This window comes from Ixodes scapularis, unplaced genomic scaffold, assembly GCF_016920785.2.
Source record: "Ixodes scapularis isolate PalLabHiFi unplaced genomic scaffold, ASM1692078v2 PGA_scaffold9__187_contigs__length_104089568, whole genome shotgun sequence".
Classification (NCBI taxonomy): domain Eukaryota; kingdom Metazoa; phylum Arthropoda; class Arachnida; order Ixodida; family Ixodidae; genus Ixodes; species Ixodes scapularis.
The window spans coordinates 34,898,072-34,917,020 of record NW_024609884.1 but is presented as its reverse complement, the minus strand read 5'-3'; the positions used below and the strand labels follow the sequence as shown (position 1 = coordinate 34,917,020).

Genomic DNA, 18,949 nt, shown 5'->3' with positions numbered 1-18,949 from the left:
TGCATATCATAACGTTTTAACCAGTGCACATGCTGATATTTTATGCCTCTATGTTTTAAGGAGAGCACTCACGTGTGCCTTATGACGCGAGAGTTAGGGGGGCGGTGCAAAGATATTCAATTGGAATGTTTTTCACTTTACATGAGCTTACTCGCACTAGTGGGACTCGAGGATACTCGCATGCAACAACACTGGCTAAGAAACTGCTTTGTTGCGGTGGAATTTCAAGGTCAAAAACAAGTGTTTTCATTCAATCTCTTCTTCGCAAAACTTGATGTCGTAGCTGGGCGGTCGCAGTACTGCCCAGTGACGATATTTGAATGCAGCTCATAGATTGGACCCGAGCATTGCGTGGCCACTTGATTTGCACTCAGAATAATCAATAGCTCGAGAAGCATTCGGGTAGTGGCCCGTGTCCAATCGCTGCAATGACGACAATAGCCGAACCATAGCAATGTCTGGAACTCGGCGCGTATACTGTGCCTTGCCAACCCCAACGCATGGCTATTTCTCCAAATCACGTGGCCGCTTGTTCTGGCTGCGAGTTGAGGGGGTGAACGCTGCTCGTCTTTAATTTTTTCTGAAACTTCGATTGCTTGTGGTGAAAAACGAACAGGTGTTTCACACTTCATTAATATCAGAGATTCGTTCCAAGCGGTATTTGTGCAAAGTACAAAAATCGTTAAATTGCCCCCTTTAACAGTGCCCGTCTCAAGCTTGCCTTGAAGAAAAGGGCCGTTGCTGAACCCCACGCTGCTGATACAGAGATGCATTTCTGGCATGTGAGGAACTTGGTGGGCAAAACAAGTGACGTCAATCTAAGAATCATACCGCAAAAGATTTTTTAAAGTTAAGGTAATATTTCTCGACTTATCTTTTTTTCTTTCTCTCAGTCTTTTGTTAGGTCAAGAAAGACGTCTTAGCTGAACTTCCGACCTCCGAGTGTGTGCAGTATGATCTACAGAGCCAAAAGACAGAACCAGCCTACACTGCCCAAGACTACGGTTGACGTAAACTTAGCTGGAACATACACTAAAACTCTGAACAAAAGAAAGTTTCTTTTTTTTTTTTTTACGTGTCAACCAGCGCTGGTTGCATTGTCCGTTTAAGAACAAGCGACGCACTCACAGTTTTCTGAGGCAACAAGGTTTTTGTCAATGAAACCTTCTTCTCGTGTCCATCATTGTTTTATCAGATGTCCACTATAAGCGTTGTGAAAGAGGTGTAAGCTTCTATGTCGCTTATTTTTTGCTACCCGGCAAATCTCGCGATGTCTACATGCAGGCCTTCAAACATTTTTGGGTAGCACTAACTGACCTTAACCTTTTCACTTCGTTTGACGTTGTCCGAATGGACTTCGAACTGGTGCTGATTCAGGCCATCCTCTTTGTTTTTCCTGGTCCCCATCACCAAGGTTGCCACTTCCACTTTTGCCAAGCAATCTGACAAGAGTTTAGAAGCTCGGACTTTCGAAAGCCTATCGCTTGGACACCTCCGTGGTCGGCTTTGTAAGGAAGATGATCGGTCTCGCTTTTGTCCCAATGAACTTTGTGTGCGTAGCTTCAAGCAACCGACGCCACATTCGGACGCTCCAATTCCACTTTTGATTCTTTATTTCGAGGACATTTAGATGATGGCTAACTTTGACATTCAACAATGAAACCAGCATCAGAACCGTGGCACCCGCACCAACAGCCTGAAGGAGGCCTGGCACAGGTGAGCCGCCAGTGCTCTGGCTCAAAAGCAATTTCACTGCTGCATATATAAATATGAACATTGAAATCACTTCATAATTGCAGGAAAATAAACCACATGGTTGGAAGACCGCATCCAAACGTGTTCGCCTTCGTGGATCGTTTGAAGAAAGATGAGGCCACAAGCCAAGTATCCCTGCTGCAGCTCTCCAACGGCGACAAGGCTCGTAAGCGACTCAAGACGTGGAATGAGAAGGATGATGCCATCAAGGAGCTGGAGGGCCACTTGCGGGACGGCGCCCTAAACTTGAACGAGTTCTCTCAGAAGATTCAACGCTCCTTCGAGGCTGAAGGAAAAAGACACACGAAGACCCTGGCACGTTGAGGACACGGGGCTGTGAACACGGGAAATTGAGTCATGGACTTCTGAAACAAGGCTTTTGAAAACTGGGCAGAAAGAACGAGGCGTTTGCCGCGGGACTAATGACACGGGTTCTTTTGACATCATGGGCTTTCGTGCAGTACCCAAAATTATTAGGTACACCAGCGCGTGCGCACCCCCCCCCCCCGCCCCCCCCTCCCCCCCTCCCCCCTCAAAAAAAAAAAAACACACACACACGCACGCGCGCGCGCGCACGCACACGCACACGCGCACACGCACGATACATTGTCACTGGAAGTTACAATATCGGGGAGATAACACCTCCGTATTCGTGCGCGATGTTTCAACTCTTCCATAGCACACGTCCCAAGCAAAAGTCGCTATTTTACATATTCAGCGGAGTGATGCAAGAAGTTTAATGTTGGTAGAACCAACGCTGGCTGACGGCTGAACCAGCTGAACCGTCAGACCACTGCAAGCAGTAGGCCTAACTGAGCCGAACAGAGACGCGTATACCTTTCGGCTGTGGTGGGGGCGTAGACCTGGTAGAACATGCAAGCGATTGCAGATACTACCACAGCCGGTATCAGCGATACGAAAAGAATTACTACCTACCTACAACCTGCGCCTACAACCGCTGCAATCGGCTGTCCCGCTCTTCGTCAAATGGAACGGGCACAGGCGGCACAGGGTTGCCAGGTCCACTGTGGCGACTGTGGCCAAGCCGAAAAATTGCCAAAGCGGCCAAAAAAGAAATAGCCACTGTAGAACATGGTTAAAATCGCGCACAAAGAGACGAGGACAAACGAGGAAGGAACACAGAACACAGACAGGCGCGCACTCACAACTCTAGTATATTAAGTGAAGAAGAGAAAGATGAAGCACTATTTTTTACAGGGGACAACGTCACCAGGGGGAAACAGATCATCCGCAGTCAAATGATCGCAAGAAGGCAACTTCTTTTTCGCTCAAAGATGTATGTGCAGACCATTTTTAGAAAAAAACATCAATCATTGGCCGCTTTAAAGAAAAACAAACGCGCGAGGTGCTCGAGGCGTTCACCATCTTGAGCCTGACCGATCGCTGCGTTAGCCAGCCGTCGGTAGCTTTGAGCGAAAAAGAAGTTGCCTTCTTGCGATCATTTGACTGCGGATGATCTGTTTCCCCCTGGTGACGTTGTCCCCTGTAAAAAATAGTGCTTCATCTTTCTCTTCTTCACTTAATATACTAGAGTTGTGAGTGCGCGCCTGTCTGTGTTCTGTGTTCCTTCCTCGTTTGTCCTCGTCTCTTTGTGCGCGATTTTAACCATGTTCAACGTTTCCCAACTCGCCCAACTTACTACTCTTCTATAGCCACTGTAGCCAAGGTTTTTTAGGGGCGAAGCTCCTTGTCCGGCCAGCGTCCGTGCTCACATTGATCTCGCTGGTGCTCGTGCTCGTGAGCTCACGTGCTCGTTTAAAGCAAAAAAAAAAAAAAAAAAAAAAAAGGAAAAAAAAAATGTTTACGTAGTCGACACAGTGAGTCGACAGGATTTGAACCTGTGCGGCCATGACTTTTTTTTTTTTTTTTTCTTTATTGACTCGGCTATGACCAGCTATGACTGCGGGACGAGTAGGGGGCTCTAAGATGCGGTAGTAAGGGTAGTAACTAAGACCCTTAGTCGTGCAGGTACGTTTATACTCCGACGTCGACGAACCTAACGTCCAACGACGTAAACGAAGTTCAACGTCCACTTCGCCACGCCACGCTGTGCTGCGAAAAGAATTGACAGCGTCGTTCAATGCGCAACAACGAATTGCTTCACATTGCGCATGCGCGTCACCATGGCGACCGGATGGTTTGGTCTCGCTGGTTCCGGATTGCCGCTTCCGTTCTCAACTTGCAGCGCTGTCCGGCTGCCCTGCGGCGGTGATGATCTAAGCAGTTAAATGTGTCAAAAGCTGGGACTCGCGGCAGTTGATATCTTCGCGCTGTGGTACTCTCGAAAACAAGGAAATAACGAAGGTAACTCGCATAGAAAGGCATTTATTTCCTGACGAAAGTCATACGTGGTTAGCGAAAAAAAAAAAAAAAAAAAAACTATCAGCCGGGTGTTGTTTTGACCAACTTCAACGAAAAAGCAGCAGATGGTGGTTCGCAGCGACCATGCAGCTTCTAACATATGTCCTTTGCACAAACCTCATGAACTAGCCTTTAGCGTCAAAAACTCACGGATATGACACCGAAATGGGAAGCCGATGTCCGTCGAAGAGCTTCAAGCGCGTCCCGGTGTCGTTAGGCCTACACATTTTCACGGCTCCGAGACAGGTCCACGTCGACGCGCCGGCTCACTCCATCGAGCGAACGGAATAAACAGAGCGCCAACACAAGCACATCCAACTGACCAGCGGCTACCCTACACGACACAAGCCCGAAAGGCAAGCAGACGAACAGACAACACAGCCCGACCGATGCCCGACTGGGCACCGACGGGACCATGGCAAACGCGGGAAGGGAGCTGGCGTGAAGGCTTCTGGGTAACGATCGTCGCCAGGCGACGCCGAGATTCGAGCAGGGCCTACCTCGGCGAAAGCTTCGCCGACGGTCGCCGAGGCTCGCTACGCTGCGTTACGTTCGACTGTCGTCGGAGTATACACCTTTCCAAAAACCGCTCCTAGGCCGCCGCCATGTTGCTGATGCTGATGCGCTTGGTGCGACTCTCGCGCCCTCTATCAGCTAGAAATTTTCTGCCACTCTCTGGGACTGTGGAGACCCGCTCAGCGCGGTTCTCTACCTACGTTTTTGCGGTTTTGCATTCGACGTTTTCTCGCCCCTCTTGATAGTTTCCACTTAATTTTTTTTATACGTGCTACGTACCCTTTCTGTGTTATCTTCTATTGTGAGAAATAAGGCTGGTAAGTGCCTGCCATTCAAGTTTTTCTGCTTTACATTCACGGGAAACGAAGGAAGTGAAGGACGTCGAACGACCCTCGACGCGATTTTGCGAACATTGTTCTCCCCCCTCCCAGAGATAATCCGCGTAGAATCCTCAGTCATCTCCAAAAATAGTTTTCCGGGTCGGGGTGAGAAACGGGTCAGTCGCGTTTGTTTCTTTGCCTTGGTGCGGTTGTGAAAAAAGGAAGCTCTCCCGAAAACGTGCCCCAAAACGAAGTCATCCCGGATTCCGTCCGATCGTCAAGATGTGACTGTCGTCGACTGTGACTGTGTTATTTGAGATCTTTCTCAAATAAATTTGTTTCGGATAACGCTGCATCGTGTGGTACGTACGAATGTTAACACTTCCTCAATTGTATGTCCGTGTCCTGACCATCGGTAAACACGTTATTTGTGAGCGTGAAAAATGCATGCCTTTCGGCCCTCTTCTGTTGCAATTTATTTTTGACAGCAAAGCCCTTTGTCGTTTCACGTGCGGCAAATCCTGCGGTGCCGTCAAAACTTATCGCAAGAAAATAACAAATAACTAGAACTATTCATTCCAGTCGCATTCGTTCTGTCGCGCGTGTACCCAACAAAAATAGTTTAGATTTTTTTTTTACTTTTTTTTTTTTTTAAATGTGGCACAATGCTTTCTCAATGTCTTCGGGAACATACATGTACCATGAAACACAAAATATAGCGGGAAAAGACGAGAATTTAGCCGCCAGCAGCGTTTGAAACTGCACCTACGCAGGCTGCGCCTATTGAAATCACAGTCCACTCGGTTAGGGTTAGGAGGGACGCCGGTGAGAGTCTAGCCTCAAACTCAGTGACTGGGCTCACAAACGGTTTGTTGCCCCTGGGGTCGAGTGTTTTTTGGAAAGGTGTATAGACGCTCCTTTCGCACCAACGTAACGCAACGAGGTCGGGCGCGCGCGCCCGTCGGCGTTACGTTGGAGTATAAACGCACCTTTAGTGGTAACCAACGTTATGTTATTAGGGTTATTAGAACTAGAGCACTATATAGCTCCTTCGGAGCAGAATAGCGCAGGAATAGCGCAATCTAGAACGCCGTCTCTCGGCGACTAGCGGCGAACGCCCGGAGGTTACAACTGCGGTCAGAAATGCATGGAGAACGTGAGAAAATCGTTGTTTCTTCAGTATTATGGGGATGTATGGAATGGCAATCGTTTTTTACATAATAATGGAACATTTTAGAATAATTTGTGCTAAGTTTTGTGCCCCGCAAGGACGCTTTTTTTTTTTTTTTTTTTTAAATTGCCTGAGCGACATTATGCAGCAGACGACACGGCAACGTCACACCATTCATGTGACCCACTCCGGCCAATCCGAAAAGCCCATCTCCGCTGCAAGCAAAAATCGTCTGCTTCAAACGCCATTGCCTTGGAAATTGCACCATTTTTTTAGACCACCTGAGACTGGGTGGAAGAAACACGACGACGTCTCAAACACAGCTAACCACTTTATTCAGTTTTCCCTCCTTTTATACATCCTAATCCCAAAATCGTCACCATAAAAAACACTCCAAACAAAGGCACCAAGGGGACACGTCTTGACTTCGCAGCCACAACAATGTAAAAAAAAAAAAAAAAAAAAAAAAACTAACGAATTATTTTGAACTAACAAAAGCTACACACACATCAAAACGTCGGCCGAAGGTAACATTCTTTGACCTCGCAGCCATTCAACATTCTTTGACCTCGCAGCCACTTTTTTTTTTTTTTTTTTTTACATTGTTGTGGCTGCGAAGTCAAGACGTGTCCCCTTGGTGCCTTTGTTTGGAGTGTTTTTTATGGTGACGATTTTGGGATCAGGATGTATAAAAGGAGGGAAAACTGAACAAAGTGGTTAGCTGTGTTTGAGACGTCGTCGTGTTTCTTCCACCCAGTCTCAGGTGGTCTAAAAAAATGGTAAACTTACACCAGCTCGCCTGCGCCCTAACTGTTTTTTTGGAAATTGCCTTCTCAAAATTTGAACACGCATCCGATATTATTAAAACTTTGATAAAGTGTTTAGTGCTTTACTAACTTCACGACAGACTAGTTTTGAAAAGTGTGCACTCGCCGTTAATTTTTTAATCAGCCGTGTTGTGTCGATCTCCATGTGTTCTCCCATAGGGCGGGCCGCCTCCTGGAACCCTGAGTACCACGTGACTCGCGCCGAGCCGCTCTGTCGGCCATGTTGTAGGCAAAACACGGGGTTCAAAGGATTGAGCTAGAACCAACTCAGTTCTGGAACTCCTCTCCGGAAGAGGGGGAGGGGGTACCTTTGCGTGGCGCCTGTTAGAGGGCGCGCGCTCCGCATTAATACTCGCTATCATCATCATTGACGGCGCGCTTGTGGCCGTTGCATCTGGCCTACTGAGCTTACAGATGTTCGTGGCGCTTTTTCTGACAGTAGCAGACGACTTTCAAACTGTTTCTGCTGCAGTTGGTAGTCATCGGCACATCTACCATTACAGTATGTACAAATTTGCCCTGATTGTAACCACCGGAAAAATGTGGCTTAGACGAATTTGGGTTGTTCGAAACGCTTCCCGCTGTCAGCACAGCTAAGGCAAAAGACATGCAGCGCAGCTTGAATTCACGAACTTCGGATGATACTTTCCCTGGCAGCCTGCTCCAACGTACAGCTTCTCCAAGGCCAGCAGACTTCTTGGGTCGAGTGGATTGAGTTTAGCAGGGTCCTCAATAGAAGACGGCTTCATGAAATTCTGGCATAGGCACCTCAGTAGTCTTTGGCTTTCCTCTTGAATGACTGCGATTAGGCTGTCCTTGCTCCGAAACATTGCGTTAAGTTTGTTGAAGAAGCCAAGCACATATTGCATGAACTTGAGATACGCCTCCGTGATGGTGTTCATGTCCTTCAAGATCAGCTCAGCGGCCACAATGCGGTCCTCTGTAGCTGCCTGTAAGAAGAGCAATTTCAAGGTCTCCCATTCCTGGAGGACGCGCTCTACACACTGGTACAGCACAAGTCATCGCGTCTCACTTGGTCTCAGTATCTTGTTCTTCTCTTTGTGGAGGTTCTCTTGGAGTTCAGCGAGCTGAGCCTGACGCTTACAGCTATGGCTGAAGTAGTTGGCTACGTTTCTCAAGAGGTCCTCAACGTTCCTGGGAAGCTTTAGTGCTGCCTCGCTTGCTGCAGCGAGTGACAGATGCAGCGGATGGTTATAAAACTGTCATCCGCCTTTTCTCGCAGCCTAGTTCTCAGACATGCATTTCTCCACAGCTGAGGCAAGCGACTCTGATGAGCACGACCTGGCGTCAAGTGGGATGACTTCCAACAGCTGTCTGATTAGTTGGTCTTGCTCTTCTGAAAAATAGCGGACGACACAGCAGAGGAGTTTGGTGTTCGTTATGTACGTGCCCTCATCTAATATCGAAAACTTCGAAGCTCCCAGCCTGTGCGCGAGAACTTCAGTCTCCGCTTTTGCCAACACGTTTTTTACGATAGATTCACACTTCGTTCTGTGAAGACTCACACTTTTGGCAATGGCTGAGTCATGAAAGACCACCTTAGCGAGCTCGCCCAGATGATCCATTGCCTTGAAGGATAAGGCGTGCTCAGCAACAAAAGCCGACATTTTGATCTCAGCAGTCTTCACGTTCTGTTCGTGCGACTTTGACTTTCGTCCGAATGCTGTAATCAAGTTCTGCTTTCTCAGCCACACGGTTGCCTTTATGTGGGCATCTCTTTTTGAATGTTTGGTCAACTCACTGTGTCCGGCGACCAGGCTTGCTTTGCAGGCCTTACATCATGCTCGAAATGGGTTTCTTGGGTCCGGTGCGAGCCATTCCTTGAACTACGGAAGATCCAACCATGCCTCGCGGAAGCGCTGCTTCCTCGAAGGTTCGGCATCATCCTTTGCCAGTTCCCCTCGGACCTTTCGTTTCTTTTTCGGTGTCTTCACTGGCGACGGTCCAGCGTGTTGGTCTGCCATCGTTTTGTTCTATACGGGGCTGATCAAGTCTGTATTAAATGCGAAAAGGAGAACGAAGGTAAAGCTTTTTTAACTGTTTTCTTTTTGGAGAACAAGGCAAAGCTTCTCAATATTTCAGTGTGCTCAAGAATGAATGGCAAAAGGTGCTTATGATAAGTGGTAGATGTACGCAGTTGATTTTCTGTTTGCCTCTGCATTGTAAATTGGATGATATGTATCAGCAGAAGACACGTGTCCTTTTGAGAATGTCTTTTATTAGGGCAAAAATAGGTTTACATACACAACCGAAGAGTTTGCAACACCATTTAATGCGAGGCCTGAACAGTTACATCGTCTAAGCAACGTCAACGAAAATGTTTGTAGCCGCAGACCGATAAATTTAGGTTTAGATAAGTATGCGTCATAGTTTCAGCCTCAAACACGCAACATTGTTGATATGTACCTATCTTGATGACAACTGCACCAACGTGAGAGAGCCCACGTCGTCGAACACTTGCACACATATCTTGACTATGGTATGGCAAGATTTCTTGCTTGAAGTGAAGATCATCTCGCTTCGACTAGCTACGACCACCCACTGCAGCGATGCAGGCGTCAAAGGGGCGCAACGCAGTCAGTCGCCGTCACCCGACGCTGCTCGTTTGGCATTCACGGTTTTCCGCCCAGGTGCTTTGTTTGTACCTGGCACCGAGTGTTATTTTCTGTGCTTGTGTGTGCTCAATGGCTAGATATGGGCCTCAAGAGCAGTTCTTCAGGCTCAGTAGCGTTCGCCGAAGAACTTCTGAAGAAAATGCCACCCAGGAAAAAAAGCACGAAAACGCAACGCACCAGCTTGGCGGACTATGCACTGGGCGCGGAAATCGGGCCCTGCGGATTATACACCAAATGCAAACTATCTTAACAAAACAAAAACATTTTTAGGCTCAAATTGGCTTCTGCGGACTATACGCCTGGATACTGGTGCCTGTTATTATGCATTGTATATTAACTGCTGTTTGTTGTGGCTTGAGACTGCCTTCCTGTAATGATGCAGAGGGGTCCACTGAACCTTGAAATAAAGATATTTAAGCACATCTAGATGCACTGTCCCTTGAAGTCAGATGGTCAGGGAAAAGGTGTGCCATTACCTAATTTGCCAACAGCACACCAATGGTCACGATCAAAACTCACCGAGTCAATGGGCAGTTTTCCACCACAATATCTATTGCCGTGTAATCACCAATTTGGTTCATTAAAAATCTTGAGGCTGTAGCCTATAGCACATCCATTCTGGATCTGCAAAGCTTATGCTGTAGACATGCATCGTCACATGAGCATGTTTCTTATCAATCTTAAACGTAAAACGCTAGTTATACAACAAAATTCCCATATCATTACATTTTTAGCAAATTGAATGGTCCCACCTGTCACACTGTTAGCTTTGGAAGTAAACCAATTCACAATACCACCAGTGGCATACATCGTGCCAAGCATTAGTGCCCCATGTGGCACAAAAATGAAACTTAATCGATCGGGTTGATTAAAGCACTTAAGTACGGGATAAATTATCAATCAAAGAAGGTCACTCGAAAGGGAAGTTGTCTCGCTGAACGAATGTCACTTTTTATTGGGCGTTCCGCAATGTAAGGCCGAAGACATTCACTCCGTGATCAGTACAGAAGCATTTGCTTAGCAGTCGGTCGTGCGTGCTACAAACAACAACAAAAACGAAGGTGGATTAGAAACGCGATAGATTCGCCTTTGCACGGACTACTTACTCTCAAAATCGTGTCAACATAAAGCGACTATGGCCCACCTTGCTAGCAGCAATCTTAAAATTTATCCATGTAGTCGTCGCACCCGTGCACCAACCGAAAGCGTTGCTACAAGCCCCTCCGCCGTCAACTTTTAGTCGCTGTTGAGTCTGAAGAACTGCTCTATGAGATCCATATCCAGCCACTGAGCACATACACAAGCACAGGAAATAATACTCGGTTCCAAGTACAAGCGAAGAACCCGGGGCGGAAAGCCCTGAATGCCAAACGACCTGCGTCGGGCGACGGCGACTGACTGCGTAGTACACAGGTTGCGCTCCTTCGACGCCTGCATCGCTGCGGCGGGTGGTCGTAGCTAGTCGTAGCAGATCGTGTCACCTCTGTTGCTCGAACCGGAACGCTGGAGCCGCGTAATATTCTTGCTGCCGAAATTTATAAGCCTACGTTCGCGGCCAACGCATTTACACAAAGCCAACGCCCAGTGAACCTATCCCCCTCGTTCTCTTTCGGCGACCGGCCGCCAGGGCGGTGATACCGTCGCTGAAACTCCTCAATAGTGCTCTACAGGGGCTATGTTCTAAATCTTACCCGAGTAACCTGCCTCCTACGTCAGCGGGTAATACCACGTGACATCGCGAGTAAACGATCCGCGACTCGATTTTGGAACGGCCAGGATAATCACCTGGATACTACGCGGATTGGCTTCGTCTTAGGCGACGGCAAAAAGAAAACACAGCAGCGATGGCAGAAAATAGCAGACGATCCTTTTGATCATGGAGAAAGCACCCGAAGAACGGTAATGGTAATGACGACGCGGTGTATTTTGCGGTGTATTTTGAGAATTGCAGCGCGATCGCTGCAATTCTAGTCACGGTGCCCTAAACGCATATATTCCACGCATTGTAATTTGCACCGATTATGTTTTGCAGAAATATATTCCACACGGTGTAGCGGTACAGCGCGAGGGTGCTTTCTCCAGAATGATATAAAACTCACGTTCGCTTTGACGTGAATGTGATTACAGTGAAATTTTCGAAGCCTTCACTGCTTTACAAACGTTATCCTCTCATTACACACACTCTGGAGGAAACAAAAATATTAAATTATCATATACCGAGTTGAAACATTTTCGGCCTTGAACGTGAGATTACGGCATTCCCCCAACGCCGAGGACGAGGATGCGGAGAAGCTCCTGTTTACGCTCGCACTCAGATAATAACAAGTACGCGTTCCCGGGGAAGGTGGACGGTCTGGATGTAATGCAGTCAATTCCTGCGTTGACAACAGCAAATCGCAATAACCACACGTGGTGCACCTAATTCTTTGTCATTTCGAACGTCCGCCACCAAAACCAACGAAGCAAGCGAGCTTTGACGGCTGTCGGCGCAGAAAGCAGACGACGACCAGATCACGTGACGTATTTACTCGATTTGATCCGACTTTACCCCCCGATCGAGGAGGGTAGCGCGAGTAATTACTCCGGAGTAAACAACCCGCTTCTGGAACGCGAGTTCTGACGTCATCGAGTAAGCTCGAGTAAGTTTTGGAACGCCACGGTACGAAACTTTTACTCCGGAGTCGGATCGAGTAAATTTTGGAACACAGCCAGGGTGTCACAAAAGAAAATTTACACGGTCTTTTCTACCGCAAAAATAAACTAGGCATCGCCGAACGCTCATTCTCCGCCCAAAGGTAGTGCTAGAGGTCACAACCAGATGCCAAAGTTTCAGCCCGATCCGATAATTTAATCAAAAGTTATGTGATTATCTGAAAATGTCCATGGAAAAATGGCGGCCGACGGAGTTTTCAAACACATGGGGCTCTATGGCACCAGAAACCGAAAACGGGCAAAAATGGGCTCCATTTTCTCATTGACATTTTCAGACAATCACTTATAACTTTTGATTAAGTTATCGGATCGGGCTGAAACTTTGGCATCTGGTTGTGACCTCTAGCTCTACCTTTGAGCGGAGAATGAGCGTTCAGCGATGCCTAGTTTATTTTTGCGGTAAAAAAGACCGTGTAAATTTTCGTTTGTGACACCCTGTAGTTTAGTTTAGCGTTGACGCGAGGCCGTACATCTGCGCGCTATGCAAAAAGAAAGCTTCGAAAGGTATGCGAATATCTTTCCACCGGTAAGTTCGTGGATTGTTGAAGTTCATGAAACTGCTCTGATGATATAATTATATTTGTGAAATCGAAGGCAGTTGGTAACAATGTGTGGGACCCCGAGGGTCTGCCTGCGTGCTCCGCCGCTTGCGGCAGCCAGAATGCATGGGAAAATGGCGGACCCTTTCTTCTAGAGTTAGTATGTATTATCTCTATGGTAGTAAATCAAGAGCTAGGGATGTCATGAATGAAACGTTGCATGTAGCCGCTCAACGTCTATACAGGAAAGGGCGGGCTGCGCTGAAATGCGTATATAATCGAGTTAAACTTTACATGGATTGGCTCAACGTTTATAGATGAGAGGGCCCTCCGGGCCCTACGGTCAAATGCGTATATAACCACGTTCCATACCACACATTCTTTTTCTGACATGGATGAAAACGAAAGAAAGGCTCGGCATGCTGCGGCTCAGCGTCTACGCAGACAAGCACCACCAGAGCTTCGCCCCAATCAACATCATTCACCACGTGGAGATGCGGTCATTTTTTTTAGTAGCCATACAGTAGCCAACACGCACAAACTGCGCAAAAACGTCGGGTATTATTTTCGGTATGCGCAAAGAAAAGAGCAGCATTGCTTTCGATTTTCTTGGTGCAGTAACAACGACTCAAGAAAAAGTAGTATTTGCGGCAAGTTGTGCATAAAATATATGAGTAAAAATGAAAAAAAAAAAAAAAAAACTTATTTATGAAAGGCCTCAAATAACACAGTCACAGACTTACAGTCGACGACTGTCACATCTTGACAATCGGACGGAATTCAAGAGGACTTCGCTTTGGGGCACGTTTTAGGGGGATTCCTTTTTTTCACACCAGCACGAAAGCAAAGAAACGAACGCGACTGACCCGTTTCCCACCACAACCCGAACAACTATTCTTGGACATGACTGAGAAGGACTCTACGCAAATTATCCCTGGGAGGAGGGTCTCAGAACAGTTGTCAATGTTCGCCAAATCGCGTCGAGGGCCGCTCGACGTCCTTCCCCTCCTTCGTTTCCCGTGAATGTCAAGCAGAAGAAAGGGTACACAGCATGCATCAGAAAAACTAACTGGAAACTTTCAAGAGGGGCCAGAAAACGTCGATTGCAAAACCGCAAAACATAGGTAGAGTATCGCGCTGAGCGGGTTTCCGCCAAGGAGGATAGACGGGTATGAGAGGGCATGACGTCAGCCGCGTAGCCTTCACAAGCCATGCTCCCTTGACGCCTCGCCTCTTTCTCATTTTCCTCCTAACTCTCCTTACTTATCAGCCCAACATGACCACATCACGTGACCGGAGCTAGCCTACGTCTAGCCTTCGATATGATAAAACCTACCGGACGGAGCACGCGCAATCCTGCAAGGAATCCTTCTACAATCAACCATTAATCTCGCACGTGACATATGTCACGCGCATCAATCTCCAAAAAGATCTGCGGTCACGTTGGGCACAATATCGTTTAAACTTTTTATGGCTAGCCTTCACCAATATTGCAACGTGCCCCCTCCTAGTACTTACAACCTCCTTGGTTTCCACAGTCCAAGAGAGCGGCAGAAAATTACCAGCCTCATCAACGTCAGCAACATGGCTGCGGCCTAGGAGGTTAATGCAACGGGAGGAGCGGGCAGAACCAGCGCGTGCACCATATGCAGATAGAGGGCTTGGCATGCTCTCTTGGCCAACCAGAAGCCTAAAAGAATTCCCCAGCGGCAATGAAAAGGTGCATCAACTCGCCCGCGCGGCGCTTTTTTCTTTCCGCGAGCGAGGGGGAGAACCCATATCCTCACAGTCACACGACCGCGGATGCACCGGACCCGGTAATGGGAAGACGTAATGTGATGACGAAGAATATGATCCTGACGAGGAGAAGATTCTAATCAAAGGGAGGTACAGAACAAGACTGTGGAAAAGCCTGCCACAGAAGCCCAACCTCCTACCGAGAGGGATCGGAAGAAGGGACAAGGTCCTCCTCACCCGCATCATGGCAGGCACGTGCAACAAATGCACGAACATAAAAGGAGGCATGACTCATCTGTTATGGGAATGCCCCTACTATCAACAAATTCGGACCACTGTGTTCACCCGAAGAGGTCATCAGGCAAAAAAAAACGGCCAGCTAAGGTCTCCTAAACTTCGCGCTAGAAGCGAAGCTGGACGTGTATGTGTAGAATCTTGCCTCCCTCATCCTCTTTCTTAGTGCCACATGCCCCGACGAAGATGTTGCTAGCCATATTTCAATCACCTTTACCTTGTTTTTGTGGCAATAAAAACGCCTTCTGAATATGAACCTTCTTGGAGGAGCGCAGACACTTCGCAAACGCACGTTAATTCTAAAACAAAAAAAAAAAAAACAAAAAAAGAAAAAAAAAGAAAAAACAATAGCGTACGCTAAAATAGCGCGCTCAAATCGAAAACCACAGTTAGCGTTCGGCACTAGCGCACTGACGGCGACGCTACTCTCTGCGTGCGCAAAGCTTGAGCGTGCGCTATTCTTAAACTGCTTGTTGTATGTTTTTGGTGGGTAGCATGGGTTGAAGAGTTTGGCAAGCACTGCAGTAGAGAGCGCCCCTAGCGCTGGTTGTCGTCTAGAGTTGCCCCCTGGTCTGTGCCCTGGTACAGTAGCTGCGTTCGATTATCCTGCACCTCCTGCACCGGTGCAGAAAAGTACAAGGCAGTGTACTTCCGGTATGTGTATTGATAATAATAATAATTATTATATTTATTCCGGCTCAGGACAGCCGCGACGCCACAGAAATTCCGATGGCCCATACCATAGAGGTCTGCGACGCCGCACAATACAAGGTTGAACAGTCATGAATTTCTACAGATGGCAATAACGTAATGGTGGTGATGATGATGATCATGAATACAAACAGACCGGTTTGGGGGGGGGGGAGGATAGGGAGCGTAGAGATCTATGGGAACACACTTGAGGTCTGCCGTCAGAGATCCCCACACTTCTCCGCACTGGTGCAGGAGGTGCAGGTAGATCGAACGAGGCTGGAGTTGTGAGTTCAGGTGCTGGCCGGAGAGGTTACTCTTTCTGTGAATGCTAGTAGAGGGCGCCACCGCCAACACAGACGGGCTTTACACAGACCGCCACCTTCCCCTGATCCCCTGAAGTTCTCCGGCCACGCCAGCACCGCTCCGTATGTTAAGCTCTATGCGACGGCCGCCGTTTTATTTATATATTTTAACATAATATTTCTGAAATCATATGTTTGAAGAGCATTATGAAACTGCACATTACTGTAAACGACTTAATTTTTGCGAGGACCTAATTTTCGCGAATTTCGCGAAACGCCTGCAATTTGTGACAAACAGGTCCCGCGAACAATTCCGGTAAAATGTAAACACAAGTCCGATCTCAGGGCGCCGCCATCTTCCTCAGTGGGGTGCGCTGTTTGGCGCGGCCATAATCTGATCACGGCGCCTTAGCAAGGCTTCGTAATCAGATTATGACTCGTCCAAGCCCACCCCAGTCAAGCAAGATGGCAGCGCCCTGAAGCCGGACTTGCAAACGTGTATATTGAAATCCCACCGCGGCGCGAAAATTAGAACCCGCGAATTATTCCAAAACCTCAACTTTGTCTTAAATCGCGAAATATTGAGCCATCGAAAAATGTGTCGTTTACAGTATTCCCGTGCTTTACTGCTGCTTGTGGTTCTCTAATTGGTTAAGTGGCGCGGTAGCACCTTCCGCCGTTGCGAGCGCACACATGCTAAGTACACTGTAACCACGAGCACCGCTGAGACAGGAAATGGACACCCAACGACCCAGATGAAGATGACATCCTCAAACATTTAACAGAGGAACCCATTCACGTAATCCCGCCCACCCCTTTTACATCCCTATTCTTATTGTAATCCGCTTAAAGGAATCATGAAATGATTTTTCATCTTCTTCCTCCTTAGCTCTAATCCTCAACTCAAAAGCGAATTGAGAAATCACCTGGTAGTGATATGCTTGGGCACCTTTGCGATGACTTCAAGCGTTAGCCGTACTTTTTAAGCGCATCATTCGCAAGTGATGATAAGTTCCGTCAGGGCACTCATTGGCCACGTATGCGAATCCAAATATTTGTTGACGGTTTGATTGTTGACGAGCGCATACGTCCGAGTGAAGCAGTTCTCGTGTCCAATGCGTAAGCTGGGCTCAGCTGACGTGCTTCGGGTACCGCTGACGTGCTTTGGGCATAGCGGATGTGTCATATCGAAAAGACGGAGTGCATTCAAAGGGGAGAAGGTACGAAATAGTTCACTATATCTTTAAATGTTCGTAACCAAAAGCTGACTTATTACTTTCTACCCTCTTCCTTTCGGCCCACGAAACGATATGCGATGATTAAAGTCTCAATGTAAAATCATTGATCCCAGCCTAAAATTAATTTCATGGTCCCTTTATACCTGGAAATCAAAGCAGTAAAAAGGCACTGAAAAAAAATGAAGAAAAAAGAAAATGTTTTGCAGAAAGACGGAGTGTCTTTCCAAGGGGGGGGGGGGGGGGGGAGGTGATTGGTGGCCGAGTGGGCTAGCGCACACCAGCTCGGAGCACGTGGAGCGAAAGCTCGGAGCACGTGGAGCGAAAGCTCGCGCTATTAATATTAATAATAATATTTCTTCCGGCTCAGGACAGCCGCGACGCCGCAGAAAGGCCGATGGCCCACACCGTGGAGGTCCGCGACGCCGCACAATACAAGGTTGAACAGTCATGAATTTGTACAGGTGGCAATGACGTAATGGTGTGAAAATCCCTGGTGGATGAATACAAACAGACGGGGGGAGGGGGTGGGGAGGATAGATAGCGTAGAAGTCTATATGGGAACAAACTTGAGGCCTGCCGGCAGAGAGCCTATATATAATGTCTTCGGGGTCAACGGGAAAGTCTACAGTCAGCTCAGGGACAGAAAACACCAATTCCTGGCTGCACGCATCAAACAGGACTCGAGGTGGCGTAGCGTACATGCCAGGAGTAAAGTCCCTTGATGTTTTTTGGGACGTTAGCCAGGAGAGGCTGCATCATTAATTCCGGTGCGGGCGTTGAAGCGAGGAGCGTCCGAGGGCTTCATTGAGGTTCCCATCAGGTTGCAGAAGAGACGGATGGAAGCCACATCTCATCTGTGTGCAAGGCTGCTTGAGTTAGCTCCCTGTAGGAGGGCTGTCGTAGATATTTCCCTGTAGGATGAAAGCGCGGAACGAGGGGCACTGCGCCTGTAGAGCGTGTAAGCAGCCCTGCGCTGCACACTCTCCAGGGCTTGTTCGAGGGATTTCTGGAAGGGACTCCAAACAGGTGAGCAAGACTCTAGGTGGGGTAACACTAATCCCGTGTAGAGGTGTCGGAACGCGTTCGGTGGCTTGCCACGCGTGACATGTGTTACAAAGCCAACGCGCCTTTGCCATGGTGGCCTACGTGGCCTACGAAGCTCAAATGGTTGTCGAAACTCACCCCCAGCAGAGTAATTCTCTGAATCCGCTGGAGGGGAACAGAGCCCAAAGCAACGGGCGGGCGAGAGGTTGACGGGGTCGGGCTTTTTGTACCTATGATGAGGTTCAATCCTCACCCCTGCCCGTTTCGATCTGGATGAGCATCGTACCGGCGTGCGGTCGTGCATCACTACTGCGTGGTGCACGTTAAAGACCCCAGGCTAGCGGTTGTACCGCACTGGCTAAATTGCTCATCTACAGCTGAGACACCAGACGCCCACTAAGGTAGACTATAACTTCCGGCTGTATAAACATGCACACAACAATTTACTTTGCTTTCTAAAGAGGGCAATCTAAATTACCTAGATCTGCAAGTGTGCAACCAAGACTCAAATTTCTTAACATTCCTGTTTTTTTTCCTTGAGGCGGTCATAATACGTGAACATGTCACATGCCTATTGGCCGGAATCTTGTAGACAACCCCGGAACGCAGTCCGGTGAAAGAAACCTCACATTTTGGTTCCATCCCTGTTTATGTTCGAAGTAAAACGACGTAATCTAACTCATCCGGAAATCCATTTATTAAACAATGCTAAAAAAAAAATACAGCAAACTTTTTTTTTTTTTTTTTAATCTACGCGAGGAACCAAAGACGCAAGGAAGCAGA

The 18,949-nt window shown here is 47.8% G+C and overlaps 1 protein-coding gene and 1 pseudogene across 2 annotated transcripts in view; both read right to left on the bottom strand.

The window, feature by feature from the left end:
• The window catches only part of LOC8027556 (microcephalin), a 47,667-nt gene extending 44,772 nt beyond the window's left edge, over positions 1-2,895 (bottom strand). For both annotated transcript variants that reach the window (XM_029975896.4, XM_029975902.4), the window contains exon 1: positions 2,692-2,895. The gene's annotated coding sequence lies outside the window, so the exon portion shown is untranslated. The remainder of the gene's footprint in view (positions 1-2,691) is intronic.
• Positions 2,896-7,564: 4,669 nt separating this feature from the next.
• On the bottom strand, positions 7,565-8,956 carry LOC115316447 (annotated as a pseudogene).
• Positions 8,957-18,949: the final 9,993 nt, after the last annotated feature.